Below are 6,000 nucleotides of genomic sequence, written 5' to 3' on the forward strand. Positions count from 1 at the left end.
AGGGAAAAAGAGCCAGTGATGTTGTTAATTGTCCCGAGAAAACCCCGAGAGAGGCAAAAGTCGACTGCAATTTTGGAAAAATTTGAACTAAAAGGCAAATTGAAAAGTTGAAAATCAAGGCGGAAAAAAAATAAAACAAATCTTTCAATCTACAACATATCAGCCCTTGATTATTCCTCATAAAAGCGAGTCTTCTCATCGATTTAAAAAATTGCTTTTACAATATTTACAACACTTACAATATTTTCCATTACAATAGTTACAAACTTACAACAAGAGCTTACCATATTGGAACACATAACTTTCAACTGACCTTTGACAATTCCGTATAAAAGCAAAATATCTCATGGATTTACAATATTGAATGTACGAAAATTTACAGCCTTGAATTTTTTGAACCAGTATTTACACTATTGGTACAATTAACTTCCAAATCAATTTTGATGATTCCTTATAAATACGAGTCATCTCATCGATTGAAAATCTGAAAAGATGCGAAATATATCTCGCATATCTTCAATCCCGAAATAGTTGTATTATTTGAAACCCCCATCCTCCCAAATACCCGCCGCCCCATTAACCAAGAAACTACTTTGACTGTTGACGCTTACAAAAATTTGATAAAGGAAAACTACGGCAATTGGGATGGTTTACAGGTGCTAAAGATCAATTTTGAAAGATATTATAAAATTGGAGTTCTTTGTTTTGGGGCAATATTGATTTTAATGATGATCACGGTCTCCCTTTCTTAAGTCACTGCCTTTTATCAGTAGTTTGCGAATTTTTTATTAATCTACCCGGGATGAAATCTATCTCAGACCATGCTTATCAGGTAGACTCTACGTTAAATTATCAACGAGGAAGCCATCCCTAGAAAAAACAAAATACCGGAAGTTTTTTGTCTTCTAACATATTTCTTAATTTTAAGCAGCAAAACCTCAGCAAACAAATTAGCAGGCTGCCATGATTCAGTTTTTTCCTCATCTCGCGCTCCTTGAAAGTTGAACAGCAGCATTCCATCCTGAATAGTTTGCTCTGGCTCATGAATTAAGCCTGGAAGTGTTTTTGAATTAGAGTTGTCATGGGGTGTTTCCTGCTGGGCCTTCAATGTGGGCGCGTATCTGTTCATTTTGACATGCACTTAATCATTGACTCATCATGGATAAAGTTTTCTGAGAATATTGAACATCATCGAGATATTCTCGACAAGTTTTTTGATAAGGTACACTTATGTTTGGTAGCATATCAACTGTGTTAAATTCAATTTTTTTTTTCGAAAAAATGGGCATGGAGCTTTCTTACAGAAATTTCTTACTACTGAACTTGAATTGGTCTTCCAACTATAAAACTTCTATACTGCATTGAGATTTAATTTCAATTATATGTTGGCAACATATTTGATCCTTCTAGGTGAGTTTTTTGTAAAATTAAACTGCGAGTCAAACTGAGTTGAGCCAGGTAAAGGTGACAGGTGCAAAAAAAATTTAAAGGGTTTGAATTTTTTTCATCACCATCCATTTTTCACAATCTTAAAACTCGGAGAAAAGTTTTTGGACGTTGTCAAAAAGCAAAACAACTTTGAGAAAACTTAGAAACCTCACACGTTTGAGGTGATTTGTTTTTTGTACTTTACATCATAACTTCACGTTCACGTCAATGTAACAGCAAAATATTTGTAAAAACTTGTATATTGGAAAAGGAGAAAAAAGAAAAACTGCATGGTAGCCACAATAATAGGGAAAGGACATTGTGATAGAATGCTACAAAATTTGTAATCATAAATCATATCAAGCTTTCACGTTTTTTGAGTATCTGCAAACAGACATATACACATTTGTTCAGACAAAATGAGAAAGAGCACCAAATATTAAAGTTTTGTGTGGTTATAACTGCAGTTAAATAACTCATGGTGAAACGTTTGAACTCATTTGGATCTTAACCCATATTTTTTTCATCCCATTATTTTAACAGAAAAAAAAACAACATAATAACACGATATTAACCAGTAAAAAACAATAACTACAACCATATCTTAGTTCCATGAAAACAACCAGACAGAGTTGTGGAACTGCTTTAAATCAACAATTTTTCGGCCATGCTTTTTACTGAAGCTGATTGCTGCGTTGAAAGTTTGATCCAAAAGATAAAGACTGTCGATTAATTTGAAAAAAAAAGTTTTCTCGTTTTTTCATCAAATTAAAATTACCGGTGAAACCCTTTTTTGCTGATTTATCGATTATCCAGCACAAAAAAAAATAAATTTCGATGAATAGCCGTGATCAATTTTTCTTCTTCTTTATTTTTGCCGGCAACCTTATCGAGTAGAGATTTGCTTATATTACGAAGCCAAACTGTGCATTTTTTGCATTTTAAGCGGATTCAGCAACAAGGACGCTCCCTTTATTTTTCTTTTGTTCTTTCATTTTGTTTGATCGTTAGTACAAATTTTTAACTTGTTTAAAGACTTGTCTATGGAATCCATGAACAAACAGACACAAAATTGTTCGCCTATCCAGTGAACAGTTTGACCTTGTAATGTACGTAGCGCTTAACGCAATTTCCTTGTGAAGTAACGCAATTTCCAGGTGATTTGAAAGACAAAATATTTTTTTCGCAAAAATTGCATTTGAAAATTTTTATTCATGGTATTTTTTTCAAATAATAGTTACCGTACAGACTGGTAACAAGAAAAAACCCCAGTTTGCCAAACTGTAAAATTTTTACCTGGGACAATTTGCCCCAAAATCTGATTTTACGTGGAGCTTGATAATGTAGTTTGTAAAAAACTTCGCCAGCTTAAAGGTGTTGTGAAGCAAAATGAACATGGAATCGCCGACTCCCATTTCTGCCTCGGCCTTCGCAGTACTACACTTATCTACCGCAACATTTTCTAGTTTGAATATAAGAAGTTTTTTAAAAATTTTTTGATATAAAACTTGATCACTGTTATAATGCAAAAAAAAGCCCACATCGTAAAAAAAGTGGATAAAAACTTGAAAAAAGTAAAAATATGTCTTCCGTATTTCAATGGACTTTATTTATCAAACATGAATTTACCAGTCTGCTCATGGGATTTACTGAACAACATAACAAAAAATGAACCTACGCTTCTTCAAAAAGAAACCTCTCTGATATCAATGCATAAAAAGCACGTTGATGAATAAATTTGCAAATGTTTTGGTTAACTGTGGGTTTGGATACCAATTTGTTACACCAACCTAATAAAGAATTTTCAGAAGCAAAAAAAAGATTTAAATCTTTGGTGAAAAAAAACTGAATAATTTGATCTTATTGGTTCTTCATATATACCTTGTAAAAGATCACGCAAGATACCATACTAACACAACAAAAGAATAAAAACATCGAATTTGAGGAATAGGGGGCAGTAAAAAAAAATAGCAAGTTTTTCTGTGAATTTTTTTCTAACTTAGATTCCTCACCCATTTTTTCTCAATTTAAAAGTTGACTGTTCCCAGTAGTAAGAACAAAAAATTAGTCAAGATTCTCAAAACGCCACAATTGAGAATGATTCTTCCTGATAGCGATATTACATTCAAAGAGCATCAATTGAACTTGACAGGTTGTCGAGTGAAGTCTCCTTCAAGAATTGACAAATTATTGTTTTTTAAGTTTTAGGTCAGTTTCAGCATTGGACGTTGCATACAACGAATACAGCAAAATTCATTCGAATGAAAAACCAATAAAAATAATTGATTTTTTTGCAATCAATGATGCAAAATGGAAATAAAGCTTACCTTTAAAAATTTTCTTAAATTTGTTTCCTGGAAGATAAAATCATAAAACGTGTATGAAAATTGCTTTGAGTTGTTTTGTATTAAGTTTCCATAATTTTCAACTAAACTAGCAGGTTTTGCTATTTAAACACGCAATAGAATCTCATCTTGTTTCCAGTAGAAGAAAAGTGTTATTTTGATTTGATTGGAATAGTTTTTTGTTTTAATTTTTTTATATACTTTGTAGGTTTTTGGTATTTCTTAAAAAAATTTTCTTTCCTCTTTCTTTTCAAATAATTATTTAAAAAAACAGCTTCTCAATTGTTGTACTAAAATAAACGTTGGGATTGATTGCAAGATCTCTTTGTTTCAATTATTAACTAAAACTATCAGTTTAGATTAATTATATTATATATCATAGTCGATATGATCTTAGAGTTAAATCAATGGTTGCATAAATAGACAAATTTAAAAGTATGATTAAATAGAAAAAGTTAAATTTTATGCATAACTGTTTTTTTTGTTAAAATTACCAAGAGGAGGGGATGTTTATTTCATTAAATTTTTGCTTTTTGTTACTTACAAAGTGCGACGGAAAGTAGTGGAGAGAAGGTGTGAAGAAGTTGTTGTCCAATTATTTTGCTTTCTTTACCAAAAATCAGGACTATTGAACCAAATGAAAAAATGCAATATACAGGGTGTTTCAAATAAACTGTAATGTTATAAAAGCTTCTCATTTCATAACTGTTGATCAGTTCGACTTCAAATTCGGTGATATTATGTAGAACAGGCGGAGATTTGATAAAACTCAAAAACTGCGTTGATGAATTGAACTCGATAGTGAATACCCGCAATTTTCCAACTATTTCACGCTTCCACGCAACAAAAAATTTTTTAAACTATTTGTTCATACGTAAATGGAAACAACGAAATGGTTTTCACAGTAAACGAAGAAAAACGGATCATTTGTTTGTTTGCAATTTATGAATCCCCAACTGAAGTTCGGAGAAGATATATCAATGAATATTACATTGCCCCACGCGTTGCATCAACACTTCAACTTACGCAGTTTATCAGAGTGTGGAAACGGTTCCAAGAAAGAGGCGGGTTATCGAAATTTCAACGGCAGCATCGAAAAGGAACGGGGTTACCAGGAACCGATGAAGCGAATGCCAGTATTATAAGACACTTTGATTTTCATCCTAAAGATTCAATAACTAAAGCAGCAGCTGATTTGGGATTGAGCCGCACCACAACTTGGAGAGTCGCGAGAGCTGCCAAAATGAAGCCCTACAAAGTGCTCAAAACACACCAAATTAAAGAGACGAACTTCGGCTTGAGACTTACTTTTGGTGTCTGGTGCTTGAGCAAGATTGAAACAGCGGCAGATTTCATATCACGGGTGATTTTCTCAGACGAAAAGTGGTGGGTGCTCGACAGCTCTCCAAATTCTCAAAACGATAGGAGATGGAGTTTAGTTAACCCCAGAGAATACGCGGAGTGCAAGTACCAGGGCAAAAAGAAAGTGATGTGCTGGATGGGTTTCCTTCAAGGAGCTGTTCTTGGCCCGTTTTGGTTCGTAGACGAACAGCAACGACCAATAACACTGAACCAGTTTTCGTATCTGAACATGCTGGAACACGACCTCTGGCCAGTCCTTCGAGAACGACGAAACTTGAGGCGCATATGGTTTATGCAAGACGGAGCCACATGTCACTGCACGGGACGAGTACTCAGTTGGCTTGGGACAAAGTTCAACGACAGAATTATAAGTAGACGAACCCCTGTACCCTGGCCACCTCAGAGACCGGACCTGAATCCCCTGGATTTTTGGCTGTGGGGTCATCTGGGGAAAATTGTTCACGCTGCGACTCCACGAAGTATTGACGAACTCATGCAAACTGTAGAAGATGCCCGAAATAAAATAACGCCCGATAATATCGAAGAGTCCTTGAGAAATTTGACGAAAAGATTACAAAGCTGTGTTGCTCAAAACGGCGGACGTTTTCAGCATCTTTTATAAAACAATTTTATCAGATATTCAAATCTCCGCCACTTATCTACCTTGTGCAGAAAAAATTGTGTTTTTATCTCTTCTCAAAAAAAAGTTACAGCGTTTTATAAAATTACAGTTTATTTGAAACACCCTGTAGTTTGCGGCAAATGGGTGAATAATTATTCCACCATTAATATATCAGCCTCAGTCCGCCAAACAACAGTTTATGCTGCTGTCAAGGTTGATTCACAATAATATTTTTAAAACTAA

The sequence above is a fragment of the Symsagittifera roscoffensis genome, chromosome 8, assembly GCF_963678635.1.
Source record: "Symsagittifera roscoffensis chromosome 8, txSymRosc1.1, whole genome shotgun sequence".
Classification (NCBI taxonomy): Eukaryota; Metazoa; Xenacoelomorpha; order Acoela; family Convolutidae; genus Symsagittifera; species Symsagittifera roscoffensis.